This window comes from Balaenoptera ricei, chromosome 15 (assembly GCF_028023285.1).
Source record: "Balaenoptera ricei isolate mBalRic1 chromosome 15, mBalRic1.hap2, whole genome shotgun sequence".
Lineage (NCBI taxonomy): Eukaryota > Metazoa > Chordata > Mammalia > Artiodactyla > Balaenopteridae > Balaenoptera > Balaenoptera ricei.
In genome coordinates this window covers 65780211-65800616 of record NC_082653.1, presented here as the reverse complement: position 1 = coordinate 65800616, position 20406 = coordinate 65780211, and the positions used below count along the sequence as shown (strand labels likewise).

At 44.9% G+C, this 20406-nt stretch overlaps 1 protein-coding gene across 1 annotated transcript in view; it reads right to left on the bottom strand.

Moving 5' to 3' along the window:
- The window catches only part of TMC5 (transmembrane channel like 5), a 66004-nt gene extending 45992 nt beyond the window's left edge, over nt 1–20012 (bottom strand). Inside the window, exon 1 of the mRNA XM_059895777.1 lies at nt 19926–20012. The gene's annotated coding sequence lies outside the window, so the exon portion shown is untranslated. The remainder of the gene's footprint in view (nt 1–19925) is intronic.
- Between the last annotated feature and the right edge of the window lie 394 nt (nt 20013–20406).

Genomic DNA, 20406 nt, shown 5'->3' with positions numbered 1-20406 from the left:
AATGATACAAATGAACTTACTTGCAAAAGAGAAACAGACTCACAGACATATAAACAAACTTATGGTTACCAAAGGGGAAAGGTGGGGGGAGGGATAAATTAGGAGTTTGGTATTAGCAGAGACAAACTACTATACATAAGATAGATAGACGACAAGGTCCTACTGTATAGCACAGGGAACTATATTAATATCTTGTAATAAACTATAGTGGAAAAGAATCTGAAAATATATGTGTATATATACATACATATGTTTATATATATGTATGTATATATATATATATATATATGAGAAACTGAATGACTTTTTAATGACTTTTTAAAAATGGATGACAGTAAAGTATGGAGAATAAAAGAACAAACATTACCAAATACTAATCTTTTTCATATTAATTCGAGATTTGTGTTTATTTTCTCAAGGAAATAATACATGACTGGTAGAGCAGAAGCTCTCAAGCCTCCCCCCAGCCCAGTTTCCCACCTCCGCCCCGCCCCTTCTCTGTCTGGAAACCAGCACTATCATGAACTTGGTGGGTGACTTTCCATTTCATATTGTTTATACTTTGACCACTGTTAGGGGTTGAATTATGTCCCTGGTAAAAGAAACATTGAAGTCCTTAACCTCTGGTATCTCAGAATATGACCTCATTAGGATATAGGATCTTTAAACAGGTAATCAAGTTAGAATGAGGTCATTAAGGCAGCCCTAGTCCAATGTGACTGTTGTCCTTATTAGCAGCAGAACTTTGGAGGCAGACATGCACACGCGAGGAGTACGTGAAGAGACATTGGGAAGATGCCATGAGAAGATCGGAGTTATCCTGTCACAGGCCAAGGATCACCAGAAGTTGGAAGAGGCAAGTGAGGACCCTTCCCCTACAGGCATCAGAGGGACCATTACCCTGCCGACACCTTGATTTCAGACTTCCAGCCTGCAGGACTGTGAGACAATAAATTTCTGTTAAGCTATCCAGTGTGTGGTACCTTCGGCCTGCATCGCCGAAGTCCACTGAGAACAAAATCAGCCCTCCCCCCACCCCACCCCTGCATTTGAGAATGGCTGAGTTAAACTGAGATTAACACAGGAGATCTAAAAGGGGTTTTCCAACTCTCCAAGTCCACGATATAAAGAAAAATTAACAGGAAAAAAAAAAAAAGAAAAAGAAAGAGAAAAGAGGTGAGACCTTTTCATTAAAGAGAAAGAAGTGGACATCTTGGATGAAAGGGAAATCTAAGTTAGGAAGTGAAATGAATGTACTTCTGAGACGTAATAACACTTGCCTACTCGGAATCAGGCAGCGTGAGCAAGAGGTGCATACACTTGCTCAATCTCCACTCGTTTTGGCGTGGGGACTCTTCATGCTCCCATTTTACAGATAAGCAAGTTGAGGCTCAGGAGTCAGTAACTTCTCTGAGTTCTCACGGACAGTATGCAGGGAGAGGAATTTGCATATAAGTTTCTTAACGACTACGCTTGACCGTCTGCCACCTAGACTGACTCCCTCACTTTTTAATTTACTTATTTAACCACTGACATATCTTGAACAATCAATGAAGATTGCTCAAGCAGAAAGGGAAATAAGGGCAGAGGTTTTTCCCTTACTTAAGATAGAAAATAAAAACAACACAATTCTGATTCATGTAAAAAGAAGCCTTCTTTGCAGAAAGAAAAACAATAAACAAGCTGGATAAAAGGAGGCAAGAATTGGTATAAAGACAGACAAACAGACCAACGGAACAGAGTAGAGAGTCCAGAAATTAACCCTTGCATATAGGGTCAAATGATTTTCAACAAGGAAGCCAAAACCATTCTACAAGGAAAGGACAGCCTTTTCAACAAATGGTGTTGGGAAAACTGGAGATCTACATGCCAGAGAATGAAGTTGGACTCCTACCTTATACCATATACAAAAAGTAACTCAAAATGGATCAAAAAGACCCAAAGCTAAGACCTAAAACTATAAAGCTCTTAGAAGAAAACAGGGGGAAAGATTCATGACCTTGGATTGGCAATGATTTCTTGATTTGACACCAAAAGTACAGGCAACCAAAGTAAAAATAGACAAATTGGACTACATCAAAATTTAAAACTTCTGTGCATCAAAGGAGAATCGGAAGAGTGAAGAGACAACCTGTGGAATGGGAGAAAATAATTGCAAATCATATATCTGATTAGGAATTAATATCCAGAATATATGAAGAACTACAACTCAGCAACACACACACACAGAAATACAAATAACCAGATTTAAAAATAGGTAAAGGACTTGCATAGTCATTTCTCCAGAAGATATACAGATACCCAACAAATAGATGAAGAGATGCTCAACATCATTAATCATACAAAACCACAATGAGATATCACCTCATATCCATTAGGATGGCCACTCTCCGAAAAAAGCAGAAAATAGCATGTGTTGGTAAAGATGTGGAGAAACTGCAACCCTGTACATTGTTGGTAGGAATGTAAAATGGAGCACCTGCCATGGAAAACAGTATGGCAGCTCCTCAAAAACTTAAAAATAGAACTACCATGTGATTCAGCAGTCCCACTTCTGAGTATATCCCCAAAAGAATTAAAGCAGGGTCTCAAAGAGATATATGTACACCCATATTCATAGCAGCATTATGCACAAGAGCCAAAAGTGGGAGCAACCCATGTCCATCAATAGATGAATGGATAGGACTTCCCTGGTGGCGCAGTGGCTAAGAATCCGCCTGCCAATGCAGGGGACACAGGTTTGAGCCCTTGTCTGGGAAGATACCACATGCCGCGGAGCAGCTAAGCCCGTGTACCACAACTACTAAGCCTGCGCTCTAGAGCCTGCGAGCCACAACTACTGAGCCCACATGCCACAGCTACTGAAGCCCGCGCGCCTAGAGCCCGTGCTCCACAACAAAAGAAGCCACCGCAATGAAAAGCCCACACACCGCTCGAAGGGTAGCCCCTGCTCGCCGCAACTAGAGAAAGCCCGCGCGCAGCAATGAAGACCCAATGCAGCCAAAAATAAATAAAATAAATTTTTTAAAAAATAGACAAATGGATAAACAAAATGGGGTACAGCCACACAATGGAATATTATTCGGCCTTAAAAAGGAGAGAAATTCTGACACCTGCTACAACATGGATGAACCTTAAGAATATTATGCCAAGGGCTTCCCTGGTGGCGCAGTGGTTGAGAATCTGCCTGCCAATGCAGGGGACACGGGTTCGAGCCCTGGTCTGGGAAGATCCCACATGCCGCGGAGCAACTGGGCCCGTGAGCCACAATTACTGAGCCTGCGCGTCTGGAGCCTGTGCTCCGCAACAAGAGGCCGCGATAGTGAGAGGCCCGCACACCACGATGAAGAGTGGGTCCCACTTGCTGCAACTGGAGAAGGCCCTCACACAGAGACGAAGACCCAACACAGCCATAAAAAAATTAAAAAATAAATAAATAATTAAAAAAAAAAAACAAAGCTACTGAATGCTTTGAAAAAAAAAATAGAATATTATGCCAAGTGAAATAGGCGAGTCACAAAAAGACAAATGTTGTATGATTGATTCCAGTTATATGAGGCATCTAGAGTAGCCAAACAGAAAGCAGAATGGTGGTTGCCAAGGGCCGAGGGGAGACGGAAACGGGGATTTGTTAGTTGTTGCTTAATGGGTATAGAGTTTCAGTTTTGCAAGATGAAAAAGTTCTAGGACTGGTTGTATAACAACGTGAATGTACTTACACTACTGAACTGTACACTTAAAAATGGTTAAGATGGTAAATTTAATGTCATGTATTTTACCACAATTTTTTAAAAGAATTGTAAATACAAAAACAAACAAAGAAAAGAGACAGAATTTTTCCAAATCACAGTCATTTGAAAATGAAAACCAGGTTTTAAAAAGAGTAAAACACTAAAGCACTGTGTCTGGGGACAAGGGGAAGAGTAAAAGCTGGAATAAGCTGACTGTGTGAATGTTCTTCTTCCTAATCCCCAAGTAAGCTACAGAAGCTGTAAAACAAATCAAAATTAGCTACAATAAAAGTGTATTGAATTTTTGAACTGTGCCACTTACTTAAAGCCTCAAAACTAGCACAATAAAATCATTAAACGTTCAACATAATATTCATCAAAGCAATAAAAGGAAATTGAAAAACCGACAGCCCTAAATGCACTTCCAATCATACCTGCACTTGACAAAGAGCAATGACAAATGTGATACACTCAACCTACCTCCTCTACCAGGGCCAAGGAGCAAAGGAGAAGCAAAACCTAGCGGGGTAAAAGAAATCGAAGATGATTCCCTCGTTTATCCAGAGGAATGCACCTCCCAGGGGCTCCAGAAAAACTAGACCACAGGGCACAGTTTAAAAAAAAGACTCAATAATTCCCCCACCTCCACCCCAACCGTCTGAAAAGTATTCCATGAACTGGCCCCTGCCTGCCTCTCCCCTTGTCCATCATTCTCTGAATCCGGTTGACCCTTCTTCTGTGAAGAACCAGATGGTAAATTTTTTAAGCTTTGCAGGCCATATGGTCTCTGTAGCAACTACTCAACTCTGCCACTGTGGCACAAAAGTAGCCCAAGACAACACAAAATTGTTGTTCCAATTTATGGACACCAAAATCTGAATTGTTTCATGTGCCATGAACTATTATTCTTCTTTTGATTTTTTTCTATAATTTAAAACTATAAAAACCATTCTCAGTTGGAGGAGTTGCATTTGAACTGCGGAGCGAAGTTTGCCTAGCCCTGTACTAAACATGCTGGCCTATCCTGGGTCATGACCTTTGTACATGCTGTTCCCTCTGCCTAGAATGCTTTTCCCTCCACTCTTGGCCTGGCTAACTCCTCATTCTTAAGGTGTCAGCTTAAATGCCGCTTTCACAGAGAGGCCCCCTTTATTTCACCCCATCCATATAGTTCTCCTTGAGTCTCTCTCATAGTATCCTGCCCCTTTTCCCACAGGACTTACCAATTTGTAATTATATATTAATTTTATGCACTTATTGTTCAAAATGTGTCTTCCACTAGACTGAAAGTTCTGTGAGGGCAGGAGTTGTTCTGTTTTGCTCACTATATCCCCAGTGTCTAGTACCATGCCTGGCACAGAGGAGATACTCAATATTTGTTGAATGAATGAATGAATGTTGTCTCACAAAGTTCTTGTTCATCACGCGCTGCCTGGAGCCCATCTTCGTGGCAGCTACCCTCAGCCAGTGGGAGGGGAAACAAATCTAACTGTGATCCGCTGGGCCACCCTGGGGGGGAGTGGGGAGTTGGGGAGCTTTCACTCGGAGCAGCACTTCTTATGCCTAGCTCCATCATTTTGGGCACAAACACATCTCATTTAGAAATTGACGGTTTCAGATCTGCGCAGGCATTTTTTGCGGGGGGGGAGGGGCGGTGCCTGTGTTGCACAGCACGTGGGATCTTAGTTCCCCATCAGGGATGGAACCAGCACCCCCTGCAGTGGAAGCGAGGAGTCTTAACCACTGGACCGCCAAGGAAGTCCCAGCGCAGGGATTCTTGAAAAGATAAATTCCCTCGTGGAAAATAACAAGAAATCTCCCAGCGATAGTTCCTTCCTTTTTATTTCCTGTTCAGTGATTCAAGTTAACAACCATCTCATCTCAATTAGCGCTAATAGTTCTTCAACACCTCTCTGAATTGGCCACAGTCTCTTTTTCAACCAGGAGAGAGCAACGCTCCAAGCTCAGAACCTTCACGAGGCCCCAACTTATGACCAGAATTTCACAATTTCATTTTGAAATTAACATACAGTAAAATATTTGGAGTACATAGTTCTATGAATTTGAACACTTGCATAACCACCACCGCAATCAGGATACAGACAGTTCCATCACCCCCAAAACTCCCTTGTGCCACTCCCTGTAATCACCCCCTCCTCCCATCCTTAGGCCAACAAGGATCTGTTCTCCATCCCTTTAGTTTTGCCTTTTTCCAAATGTCATATAAATGGAATCACACAGAATGTAGCCCTTTGAGACTGGCTTCTTTCATAATCTAGTTAGAATTTAATAACATGGTTTGGTTTTCCCTGTATGTATATATGTCTATAAATATATAGTCACCTATATCTATAAGAAAGTGATAGAAGTTTTCCATTTACAATAATGTTTCCTTTTAAAATAAATCTATTAGGTTAAAAAGAACAGATAAATAATAGTATTCACGGTAAGAAAAGGGGCAACAATTATGAAGGTGGAATGCAAATGACTAAATTTGGGGAAACAATGGACATTATACAATAATATAATTACATACTCTCTCCGTCCCCCCAACACACGCACGAAATACCAGTTGTAATTCTAAGAATTCCTAAAAGGGAAGGAAAAGGAATTTAGAAAGAAGACAGCGCTCATTCCCAGGCATCTCATTTGAGCCAAGCCCTCATAATTGCAGTGCTAGAAGCTTTGATTCCTTTCAGGCACCTGATCTTGGAAAGGCAATTCCCACACAAAGAACGAAGGCCACCACACGTCTGGGAGCCGTTGCCCAGGCATCAGGCCATGCACTTACACACATCCACGTTTCAGCAGAGACGTAGATTTTCTTTGCTCACAATTGCCTATTTGTTCTTTCTGGGCTGGTCACGTTAGCTTAACGATTACTTTGGCTGTCATCATCAAAACCGCTGTAAACAAATGCTTTAGAATCCTTTTTCTGGGGAAAGCTCAGGACAAGGAAATAAAGACAAGGAAATCAGTCTCTTTAAAGCATGTGAGGGCAAAACCTTCAATCACCCATTTAACAACATCTTCCCAGAACTAAATATCTGTTAGTGTGCGTCCGTCCCATGAGGCTTCTCAGAGACCGTTTCTGCCTTTGACTCAGGCACATTCAATGCCACACATTGGATCCCTCAGAAAATAAGGTCTGGTTTGCTATGAATAGAAGAGGAAATATAAATACAACAAAACGGGTACATTTTGTCTTTTTTCATGTTTTCCCTTCAACAAGGAATTTACTAAATTTTCAAGACACTTAATTCCCGAGGAACGATCGTTATATTTTATGAATGCCAAAAGAATATAAGATTTTTAGCTTGTTAAGCACATGAGAAAGTGTCAAAGACTAGAAAATAAACTTGAATTTTAACCTTACGAAGGGCATCACCTTGACACGGCAAAAATCTATCCAAAGAATGGTCTAATGGGCTGCATTTAGCAATGAGGTAGCCGATGCCTCTTATAACACCAAATGAAGAAGAGTTCTAATATATTTTTAAAATAAGACTTGGGAAACTTGGGTTGATAGATTTGGCAAATGTCACCAATTAATCTCCATGAGGAAATTTCAAGAAAAAGAGTGGGATGATTTTATATATTTTCTTTTCATAAATTTATTTATTTATTTGTTTATTTTTGGCTGCATTGGGGCTTTGTTGCTGCGCGCGGGCTTTCTCTAGTTACAGTGAGCGGTGAGTTACTCTTTGTTGCGGTGCGTGGGCTTCTCACTGCAGTGGCTTCTCTTGTTGCAGAGCACAGACTCTAGGTGCGCGGGCTTCAGTAATTGTGGCACATGGGCTCTAGAGTGCAGGCTCTGTAGTTGTGGCGCACGGGCTTAGTTGTTCCGCGGCATGTGGAATCTTCCCGGACCAGGGCTCGAACCCGTGTCCCCTACATTGGCAGGCAGATTCTCAACCACTGCGCCACCAGGGAAGTCCCTATATGGATGTTTTGAAGCCCTTCGAATCTCATTACGCTAGCTGATACCTCCTCTTTTACTTCTCTCCTTTCTTGGTGGGAATTCTCTGGACTAAACCCTTCCCAACAGTTTCACCTTTACCATAACCCTAACCCCTCCTCACACGAATGACACTTTATATCAAGACTTTCTTGTATATAAGATTGCCCCCAAAACAGATGACACCCACAGGCCTTAGGTGTGAAGCTGGCTGATGCAACTGAATTGCCAGATAGCGTCTGCATTCAGGTGACAATGTTCTGTTTGAAGTGCAGGATGTGAGTGCCTTTTATTCTACTTTAGAAAGAGATTGGTGGAAGCCAGAGTCTAGGGCAGGAATCATCAGTCACAGCAATTTTGCCCTCCCATAGCACATTTCATGAAGTCTGGAGGCATTTTCGGTTGTCAAACTTGGGGCGAGGGGTGCGATATTGGCATCTATTAGGTACAGGCCAGAGATGCTGGTAAACATCCTGTAGTGCATACACATGGCCCAGAGGCACATGAAAAGCTGCCCAACATCACTAATTATTAGAGAAATGCGAATCAAAACTGCAATGAGGTATCACCTCACACCAGTCAGGATGGCCATCATCAAAAAATCTACAGGGCTTCCCTGGTGGCGCAGTGGTTGAGAGTCTGCCTGCCAATGCAGGGGTCACGGGTTCGGGCCCTGGTCTGGGAAGATCCCACATGCCGCGGAGCAACTGGGCCCGTGGGCCACAATTGCTGAGCCTGCGCGTCTGGAGCCTGTGCTCCGCAACAAGATAGGCCGCGATAGTGAGAGGCCCGCGCACCGCGATGAAGAGTGGCCCCCGCTTGCCACAACTGGAGAAAGCCCTCGCACAGAAACAAAGACCCAACACAGACATAAATAAATAAATAAATAAAAATATTTATTAAAAAAAAAAAAATCTACAGACAATAAATGCTGAAGAGGGTGCAGAGAAAAGGGAACCCTCTTGCACTGTTGGTGGGAATGTAAATTGATACAGCCACTGTGGAGAACAGTATGGAGGTTCCTTAAAAAACTAGAAATAGAACTACCATATGACCCAGCAATCCCACTACTGGGCATATATCCTGAGAAAACCATAATTCAAAAAGACACATGTACCTCAATGTTCATTGCAGTACTATTTACAATAGCCAGGACGTGAAAACAACTTAACTGTCCACTGACAGACAAATGGATAAAGAAGATGTGGTACATACATACAATGGAATACTACTCAGCCATAAAAAGGAATGAAATCGGGTCATTTGTAGAGACTTGTATGGACCTAGAGACTGTCATACAGAGTGAAGTAAGTCAGAAAGAGAAAAACAACTATCGTGTATTAACGCATATATGTGGGATCTAGAAAAATGGTACAGATGGACCTATTTGCAGGACAGGAATAGAAAGGCAGATGTAGAGGACGGACGTGTGGACACAGTAGGGGGAGAGGAGGGTGGGATGAACTGGGAGAATAGGTTTGACATAAATACACTACCAAGTGTAAAATAGATAGCTAGTGGGAACCTGCTGTATAGCACAGGGAGCTCAGCTCGGTGCTCTGTGACGACCTAGATGGGTGGGATGGGGGGGAGGGAGGTCCAGTAGGGAGGGGATATATGTATACATATAGCTGATTCACTTCACTGTACAGCAGAAACTAACACAACTTTGTAAAGCAATTATACTCCAATAAAAAAAAAAATCCTACAGTGTACAGGATAGCCCCTCACAACAGAGAATTCTCTGACGCAAAATGTCAGGAGTTTCCAGGTTGAGAAACCCTGACCTTGAGGAGATCATCTAGGGCAATGCCGTCCAATACAGGCAGACATTGGCGATACTGTGAGTTTGGTTCCAGACCACTGCAACCAAGTGAATATCACAATAAAGTAAGTCAAGTGAATATCACAATAAAGTAAGTCATGTGAATTTTTTGGTTTCCCAGTGCATATAAAAGTTATGTTTACAATACTGTAGTCTATTAAGTGTGCAATAGTACTATGTCTAAAAAAAAAAAATGTACATACCTTAATTTAAAAATACTTTATTGCTAAAAATGCTAACCATTATCTGAGCCTCCAGCAAGTCTCAATCTTTTTGCAATAGTAACATCAAAGATCACTGATCACAGATCACCATAACAAAATAACAATGAAAAAGTTTTAAATATTGCAAGAATTACCAAAATATGACACAGAGACACAAAGTGAGCAAACGCTATTGGAAAAATGGCACCTATAGACTTGCTCGACACAGGGTTGCCATAAACCTTCAATTCGTAAGAAACGCAGTATGTGTGAAGCACATTAAAATGAGGTAGAACTTTTTATGATGATGGAATTGTTCTATACTGTACTGTCAAATATAGCCACCACTAGCCACATGTATCTATCGAGCACTTAAAATGTGGCTAGTGCAACTGAAGAACTGAATTTTTAATTTTATTTAGTTTTCATTAACTTTAATGTAAATCACCATAAGTGGCTATAGGGCTACCAGTGCAAGTCTAGGGAAGAAAAAGAGAGTGAAGCATAGAGCGTAAAGGAACTCCAACGTTTAAAGCATCGCTGATCTGTGTGTATCGGGGAGCATCAAGCTGGGTGTCCAGGAGAGTTACCCAGGAGCTTAAGGGAGATGGGGGACCCGTGGATTGTCAGGTGACCAACTTGTCCCAGTTTGCCCAGAATGTTCTCAGCTTTAGCACTGGAAGTTCCATGTCCTGGGAACCTGCCAGTCCCAGGAAAACCACCCTAACTCAGGTCCCAACCCCAGAAGTTTTGATTCAGTGCGTCTGGGGTGGGACCTGGGAATCTGCCTTTTTATCGGGTTTCCCAGGTGATTCTTCTGTGCACCAAGGTTTGAGAATCACTGTGGATCAGCCAGGGAACAGATCAGCAAGGAGCAGGCAGAGAGGTGAGAGGAGAGGTGAGGGTTGCTTGTGCCTTGGTGGCTCTGTGCCTTCCTGCCCGGCTGGACCACCCCAGCCCATCCCAGAAGAACAAGGACCCCTTTCTGGGAGAAAGGGACCCAACACGAAGCGCACATCACAGCTCCTGTACCTGCTGAGACCTGCTGGGAGGAGTGGGTGACTCTGATACCCAAGGAAGGACCCCACTTCCTGGAGATCCCTCCTCTTTCCCTTCCCCACTGTCAATGTGCTCAGAATCCTGCCCAGAGCAGGGAAAAATGATAAACCTTAGAGCCCCCCACTACCCCCAGGGCTGGGGATCCTCCTCTTTCTTTACCACTGGGTCTCAGAAAGGCAGGAGGGGCCAGTAAAGCCAGGTTGAGCTTTATCCACATTCTGTGATTCTGGGTCTGTGTCAAGCCTCCCTTGTTTAGAAGAAAAACAACCCCCTTTCTGGATCGACCTTTGGGACTAGAAGCTTAGTTCTTCATCAGACTAATTCAGAGCCTTATAATATAACAGTCCTATTACAATGCCTATTCAAACAAACATTATATAACACAATCTAAGTATTATTATTCCAGATTTGCAGACAGGAAAAGAGAAACTGAAACCAATGATAACAAAACAACAAATATATATATGCCAGACGCTGTTATGAGAACTTGACAGGTGTTAACCTATTAAATCCCTATCATAGCCTTAGTAATAGGTGTTATTATTATCCTTATTCTACAGAGAAGGACATGAAAGCACAGAGAGGCTGAGTAACTTGGCCAGGAAACACAGCCAATAAGGAGTGGAGTACAGTATCATAAATGCTCCTTCCTCTCAGGGAAGAGAATTCTCTCTTTCAGCTTGCTCGTCCAACATTCACATCTTGAATACAGTCATCTTTTTGCCCATGTGGGTAAGTACGAAATTAAGTGTCTAAATTCGGTGCTATTTGCAGCAGGGCCAAGAGTAGGGTCCTGGCCCGGAAGGCAAACTTCAGGGGTGCCAAAAATCCTAGTAATCAAGATCAATAATTTTTTTTATATACATTTATTTTTTTAAATTTTTGGCTGCATTGGGTCTTCGTTGCTGTGCGCGGGCTTTCTCTAGTTGCGGCGAGCGGGGGCTACTCTTCGTTGCGGTGTGCGGGCTTCTCATTGTGGTGGCTTCTCTTGTTGTGGAGCACGGGCTCTAGGTAAGTGGGTTTCAGTGGTTGTGGCACACGGGCTCAGTCGTTTGGGCTCGCGGGCTCTAGAGCGCAGGCTCAGTAGTTGTGGCACACGGGCTTAGTTGTTGCGCGGCAGGTGGGATCTTCCCGGACCAGGGCTCCAACCCGTGTCCCCTGCATTGGCAGGCGGATTCTTAACCACTGTGCCACCAGGGAAGTCCCAAGATCAATAATATTTTAATGCAATCTTTTTTAAAGTAAAAATGCAAAAATCCATGATGAACCAAATATCAGCATTTTCAATAAAGACAGGTCGGGATTACTAACTTGTCCTCTAGCTCCAGTTTGGCTCAGCTCCATACTGCCTGGCAGGCAGGACCCCAAAATCTAGGTGTTCCCTGAGTCACATGCTGCCAGGTACCATCATCTCACCCCAGGAGTGACAGTTCTGGGGGCAAAGAAAGCCATCTTCCAGGAGATCACCGCCTCTCTCCTCTCATTTTTTTTAATATAAATTTATTTATTTTTATTTATTTTTGGCTGCGTTGGGTTTTTCTTTGCTGTGCGCGGGTTTTTCTCTAGTTGCAGCACCGGGGGCTACTCTTCGTTGCGGTGCACGAGCTTCTCATTGCGGTGGCTTTTCTTGTTGCGGAGCACGGGCTCTAGGCGCGTGGGCTTCAGTAGTTGTGGCTCATAGGCTCTAGAGCGCAGGCTCAGCAGTTGTGGCAAGGGGCTTAGCTGTGCTGCGGTATGTGGGATCCTCCCGGACCAGGGATCGAACCCGTGGCCCCTGCATTGGCAGGCGGATTACCAACCACTGCGTCACCAGGGAAGTCCCTCTCCTCTCATTTTAAGGCCTTTCCTCTGATCAGACAACTTATAAGTCAAGTCTCTACCATAGGAGAAAATTCTGCCTGTCTTTTGGAAAGCCACTATTTTGTATTTATTGGGGATGCAAATACAGGAAATGCTGGTAGCAGTAACTATGGTCCCCAGTTCTTCCTATGAATTATAGAAATAGGACTTTCTTCTCTTTTATTAAATGCCACTCCCCCAGATTCAAATGCCATAGAAAGCGGAACTTGTTTGTTTGGGCTTGTAAAAATCCAGAAATCTTACCCAGTCTCTTATTCCTTTCCCTACGAATAGAGTGTCTTTCCTAGAAATGACCCTGCCTAATGATTAGCATTTCCTCAGCATGGGTTTATCTCTGGGAACACTGAACCTTAGGCTGCTGGAAATAACCTAAGCAGTAATATAGTCCAATCTCCCCTTACTGAATTCCAGGAGCTCTTGTCAAACGTGATACATCATGTGATTACCTCACCCAGCCTCTGAGGAGAGGACTCTTCTTGGCAAAATAGGACTCTAAACCCCACTGCGTGACATCCAGCTCCACCGGAGTTCCTTTTCCCCTTTTCAGTGCGGAAGGAATCTAGTCAAACAACAACAGTAGCTAATGATAAGCATAAAGACAGCACCATTTGTTGAGAGCTTAACTGAGCACCAGGCACCACTGCTATACCCTTCACATGCATTAGGAATTGAATCCTCAAGCAAATTTATGGAGATGTATTATTATCCCTACTTTATGATGATTACATTGAGGCCCAGAGAGGTTAAGTAATTTGCCCTAGGTCACACAGTTAGACAGAATGGAATTCAAACTCTTCCCTCCCTGCCTGAACTTTAATCACCATCGTCACCATCATCGTCACCATCATGGCTGTCAGAGGAAGAAGAGAAGGATGAGAAGGAAGAGGAGAAAGAGGTAACATTTATTGAGTACTGACAGTGCACCATATTTTCTGATTACCCCTGATAACCTCTCGTGGGTGTGGGAGCTCTTAGCACACTACTCATTCTACAGACAAGCAATCTGAAGCCAGAAAGGTCCAACTCACCCAGAGTCTCACGGTGAGGACCTGGGAAGCCCAGATTCCAGCTCAGGCAGACAGCTCTAGAGCCTTCTCTTATAGCCAACACACTCATTTGCCTCCCACTTCCCCATAGTCATTCTTTCCTCTAACAAATATTTATTGTGCATTTATTCTGTACATAGCATCTGGTGCTAAGCAACAGGACAGCCCCAGTTTCGGCCTCCTCCCATGACTCATTCCCAAGGGTTCCCCATCATCTGTGTGACCACCCCCCAACCCTCCTTCAAAGCGTCCTCTCTTACCTGCTCCCCATCCTGTAGGAATATGCCGGCATTTCCTCTCCACTCTGCAGAGACAGTGGGTCCTCTTTTCTTACTAAGCCATAAGGCCCATCTTTTTCTGCCTTAAACACAGCCCTGCTTGCTCTCTTGGTCATGCCTCTGGGCTCCCAGGGAGGGGACGTTTATCAGCTCAGTGGCAGTTTTATGCCACCCTGGTTATCATCTCTCCCCTTGTCGGCCAATGAATAACTGGGTCTCACCCATTAAATGCAGATCAGTCCTTGACGCACAACTTCATGGCTGCACCATGGCCTCTGTGTGCTGGGTTTGAGGGGGAAAAAAAGCCCTAACTCAGGGCCCACATTGGGTATTTATTTCTTCCTGAACCTCAGCCCCACCCTCTCATCAATGTTCTTTCAGCATTAGTGTAATAAAAAGATCAAAGTTCTTACTAAAGGTTATTTTACTTCTTGGACACCATAAGGAAGTTAGTAAGGTTGGGTTTTTCCCCCACCCCAGAAAGCTTAGCTTTTCATTTTTACAACAAAGCCATTCTGGAATGGAATGCTCCACTAGACGCCCTCAGGCACTGGCCACTTTGTCCTGCAGATTCAGCCCCTGGGGCAATATTCAGACTTTACAGGTTTAACTTCATAATTATGATGGCCTGTCTTGCCGGGACAAAGGATAGTGTGGAACCAGCCCACACTCAAGGCTGACTTGAATCAAATCCTGACTCCGGCACTTTATGACTCTACACCCCTGAACCAAGTCTATCCCTCTGAACCTCAATTTCCCCCGTCTTACCTGCAAAATGGGGACAATATACTCGACCTCCTGAAAAGTGCTGGTTAGACCTAAATGGGTTAACCTCTGAGAAAGCTTGGACCATTTTAATGGTCAGGTTATTAACAGCTACCTAAGGTTCCCAAAAGTTCCCAGAGAGAAACCCTAGCCACAGGAATGCTAATCCTCCAGGAGAAGGTCATGTCTAGGAGCGAGAGTATTCATATGGAAAGAAAGACAGAAGTAGATGATCCAGGGCTGGAATTTTTACAAATGCCGAAAACAAACAAGTTTCCTATGGCATCTGACTCTGGGTGGATAGCATTTAAAAGAAAAAAAAGTCCTATTCTATAATTCACAAGAAGAATTGGGGGACCATAGTTACTGGTCCCAACATTTGATGTGTTATTAACGGCCCCCCAATAAATACAAAATAGTGGCTCTCCAAAGGCAAGGAAAATATTCTCCTGTTTATTTTATTTTTTAAAAATTTTTGGCTGCGTTGGGTCTCCGTTGCTGCACACGGGCTTTCTCTAGTTGTGGTGAGCAGGGCCTACTCTTTGTTGCGGAGCACGAGCTCTAGGCCTGCGGGCTTCAGTAGTTGCAGCACGTGGGCTCAGTGGTTGCGGCGCGAGGGCTCTAGAGCGCAGGCTCAGTAGTTGTGGCGCACGGGGCTTAGTTGCTCCGCGGCATGTGGGATCTTCCCGGAGCAGGGATCGAATCCGCGTCCCCTGCATTGGCAGGCGGATCCTTAACCACTGTGCCACCAGGGAAGTCCCTTTTCTCCTGTTTAGACAGAGACTTGCTTTACAGATTGTCTGATCAAGGAAAAAGAGAGGAGATAGGTGGTGATCCCCAGGAAGATGTCACTCCTGGGGCGAGATGACAGTACCTGGCAGCATGTGACTCAGGGGTCCTGCCTGCCAGGCAGTAGGGAGCTGAGCCAAATTGGAGTCCAAGGCAAAAGGACAGATGAGTAATTCTTTTGTAAGTATAAGTCAGGGTGTCTCAGTCCCAGCACTATGGACATTTGGGTCAGATCATTCTCTGTCGTGGCGTCTTTCCTGGGTATTGTAGGATGTTTAGCAGCTTCCCTGACTTCTGTTCAGTGAATGCCAGTAGGACACTCCTCATCACTACCCCCGCAAGCTGAGAATGAGTAAATGTCCCCGGGAGGTAAAACTTGCCCTGGTTGAGAGACGCTGCTGTGAAGGCTGTGATGCCGCATGGACTGGGGGTGGCATCTCCCAATTCCCCTCTGCGTGAGACAAGCAGAGGAGTGCCTCATCATCTTCCCCTAATAAACTCTTCTCCTCCTCAGTTTCCCCACTTCTAGAAACGCTACCATATTTTTACGTCTTGTGGTTTATAACACATATATTCTGCCCTATAAAATGTAATTATATGTTTCCTGCTTTGTCTGCAAGCAGACTGTAAATTGGCACTCGTGGTTGCTTCCGGAGTGAGGAACTGGGTGGCTGGGGATAGATATGGAGGGAGAGATTTTTCAATATTTGCTTCGATGTCTTTTGGATTTTATACCATGTGGAAGTACAACACTCAAAAAATATATTAAAATTTGAAAATTTTCTGCTGTGAATTGCACACAGTTTGTAAGGTACGATCCCATTTTTTTTTTAAGACCAGTAAAAGTGACCTATATGAATTTAGCATATGCAGTGGGAGGGAGAGAAACCTAAAGAAACATACATGAAACTCTAAACAATGATTATCACTAGGGGATGAAATCACAGAGAGTTTCTCACCTCCTATGCAAATATTTTTAGGAGGCACAAATTTTAAAAATTATGTATTTTTTGTTATGTATTACATTTGTTATCAGATAAAATGACAGGAAGAGTAAAAGAAAAAGAACTATTTCCAAAGCCTCTAGGAAACACCTAGAGTTTTGTGAGAGAGAGAGAGAGGGAGAACCTTCTGGAAGGAGCAGATACTGGGACCCCAGCCACAGGAAGCAGGGATTCCAGAAAGGGGCAGATGAGGGAATTGGACATGGCAAGAGGGAGGCATGAATTAAGATGATGGCAGTGGAAATGGAAATAAATGGACAGTTTTGAGAAGAAAGGATAGCTCTGTGTCATCGGGCTGTTTATTAATCTCCCTCAGTTTCCTTGGCTATAAAATGGAGATAATTATAACTATATAAGTAACTAATTTTTATTATTATATTGTTCTTATCATCATATATGTGTTGATTGTATTTAATCCTCATGGCAGCCCTGTGAGTTACGTATATTACAATCATCCCATTTTACAGATGAATCATTTGAAGTACAGAGAGGTCAAGTAACTTGGCCCAAGTTCGCAGAGCTAGGAAGTGGCAGAGGTAGGACTGGAACCCAGGCAATCTGGCTTTGGAGCCCAGGTTCCATAGATGACCAGAGCTGGGGCTTAACACAATGCCTGGCACAGAACAAGCAGGACAAATGTTAACGACTCATTATATCGAAAGGCTAGGATCCCTACCGCCACCAGGTGCACACATCAAAGGATGGAGTTCCCCAAGCAGAGAGCACGGTGCTCTTCCCATCATATGCCAGCTTTACTGTCCCCAGAAACTGCCCTGGAACACTTACGGGTAGCACTTGCCCTATCAGAATACAAAAACTCTTCAAGGATTTTGACAGGTGGAGATCCCAGAATGAGACTCTCTACATGAGAAGGGGTTTGAGGAAAGGACACTTTACTTAATCCTCCTTGGAGAGTTTTACCTGCACATCAACAGATCCTAAGGCCAGGAATAGAAAAGAGCATCACACATCCATAATATGAACAAGGGCTGCCATTCATCATGTGCCAAGACACTGTGCCAAATGCTTTCGAGACAGTTCAGATTATCCTTCTAACAACACTTGTGAGGCCCTATTATTGTGCCCATTCCACAGATGAGGGAACTGAGGCTCGCAATGCGATTTGCCAAAGTCCCAGAGCTGGGTATTACTTTCGAGATGATATTTGAATGCAGGTCTAATTAGAATAACCACCACATAACTGTTCTTGCTTCCTGAAATCCTCCTCCCAAAAGCCCATCTGCTGCAATGGGGAATCAACTGAAGCAGAGAGGACTCAGGGCCTCCTCTGTATAACAAAAAGGTAGCAGGTCCTCAAGACAGCCTCCTTGTACACTAGATGGAGAGCAGGATGTCAAGTGACAACCCTCCCTCTGCACTGAGCATGGGGGCTTCTCAGGAATATTCCAGAGGGCAAACAGGGGCCTGGTTCTGTGGACTGCACAGAAGGCAGGAAAGCTCCTTGGTCACCTCCTCCCCCCTTCCCCCACTTGCCCTCTCCCTAATCAGACACGCCTGCTGTGCCATCCCCTCCACTCTCTAGTGGGCAGACATAGCATTTACTGTAGCCGAGGTTTATTGAGTAGCTGCGAAGTGTCAGGCACTGCTCTGAGAGCTTTATCTTTATTTAATCCAGACAAAAGCTATATGGGGTAGGTACTGTCATTGTCCCTATTTTATGAATCAGGAAACTGAGACACAGAAGAGTTAAATAACTTGCCACACTCCCCGTATTGGAAAGTGATGGAACCTGGATCGGGCATCAGAACTACACAGACCTTATGATCAAACAGACCTGGGTTCAAATATTGACTCCTCTACCAGCCCCCGGTGTGACATCCCCCAAAGTTACCTAACCTCTCTGAAGCTCAGTCCCCTCATCAGTAGTATGGGAGTAGCAAGGATTGTTGTAAAGGATAAAAAGTAATATGTGTTCCTTACTCATTTGACAAATATTTATTTAGCGTCTACTATGTGCCAGGCACTAGGGGTGTATCTGCAAACAAAACGAGGGGGAAATGGGGCTTCCCTGGTGGCGCAGTGGTTGAGAGTCTGCCTCCCAATGCAAGGGACACTGGTTTGAGCCCTGGTCTGGGAAGATCCCCCATGCCGCGGAGCAACTGGGCCCGTGAGCCACACCAACTGAGCCTGCGCGTCTGGAGCCTGTGCTCCGCAACAAGAGAGGCCGCGACAGTGAGAGGCCCGCGCACCGCGATGAAGAGTGGCCCCCGCTCGCCACATCTAGAGAAAGCCCTCGCACAGAAACGAAGACCCAACACAGCCAAAAATAAATAAATAAATAAATAAATGAATAAAAATAAAAAAAAACAAACTTAGACTTTAGAAAAGCAAAATAAGGATGATAAAAATCCTTTAAAAAAAAAACGGGGAAAAAAATCCTACACTTGTGGCATGCACACTTTAGCAGGGAGGCACTTACATGTTAGCTCAGTTAATCCTCACAATAACCCCATAGGTTAGGTACTAGCAATATTATACCCATTTCCCAGATAGGGAGAAGGGGTCTCAGAAGCAGTTTATCCCCACCCTCTCTTCATCCTTCTAGGAAGTAGCGGAACCTGGATTAGACGTTAAAGTCCAGTCTCTGGAGTTCGACTTCCTGGTTTCACATCCAGCTATTTCCATCTAATTGCTGTGGGCAAGTTACTGAATCTGTCTGAGCCCGAATCTCCTCATGGGAAAATGGGACCAGGAGATCCTATCTCACGAGATTATCCCAAGGGGAAATAACCAAGTCTAACATTTAGGAAGCACTTCTTGGGTTCCCAGCACAAAAAAGGCTCACAGAAACCCTAGGAGGGACGTCCTATTTTTAACCTCTTTTTTTACAGAGGTAGAAACTGGCGCTCAGAGAGGGTAAGTAATTTAACTAAAGGCGCACAGCGCTTAAACGGTGTGATTCCGTAGCCCGCTCTCCGACCCCCATCGCGGCGCGGAGAGAAGCTCTCCGGTCCGGCAAGGTTGAGTGAGCGCCAGATAACTGGATGCGATTATCCTTTCCTTCCTTCAGCCGCAGGGGAGGGCTGCCCGAGGCGGCAGCTGGCGCGCACACCTGGGAAACTTTCCTACCGCGGAGGTCCGCGCGCGGCTGCCTGGAGCTGGAGCCACTGTCTCGATCCCCCCACCCCCCGATTCCCGCCCCCGAATGGTTCTCCCCCCATTTCTCGTACCCCAGCCCAGCTCGCTCCCGGCTCCCCGCCAAGGCTGCCACCCGGGGCCACCCCGCTGCAGACCCGCGTTGGGGACACGCCCCGCTGGGGCGCCTTGTTCTGCCCATCGACCCCCTCTCGGAGTCAGGCAGGGGGCTCCTCCACGTCGCCCAACTCGGCGGATACCTGGTAAGGCAGCCCCAGCGCCCGCCCCGCGTCCTGGCGAGGCCGCCTCACCTCCCACCGAAGTTCGCGTCCCCTGCGCCTGGCGCTCCGGCCGCCGCCCGGTTGGCTCACCCGCGAGGAGCGTCGGCGACACTGGGCCTGGCAGCCGGTAGAAGGCGCGTCCCTGTACCCGCGCCGGACTTCCTGCCTGCAGGGCCGATTGCTTTCTTCGTGGAATCGAGCCAGGTTCTTGCGAGTGCTGGGTTAGCACACCTGTTGGCGTCCGAGACCTCTATTCATTAACCTCGAGTCTGCATTCATTCTTTGCTTCCATTGATCAAACCTTACAGAGCGCCCACCAGATGCTGCACAACGGCTTGGGTGCTGCGGGCGCCCAGGGGACCCGGAGGGCGCGCGGACTAGGGCTGCGCTCTCCAGAACGTTGGCCACTAGCCACATGTGGTTATTGAGCACTTGAAATTGTGGCTCCAAAGACTGAGATGTGTTTAAGAATTAGGACCAAAAAGAGTTTTTAAAAAACTCATTAACAAGT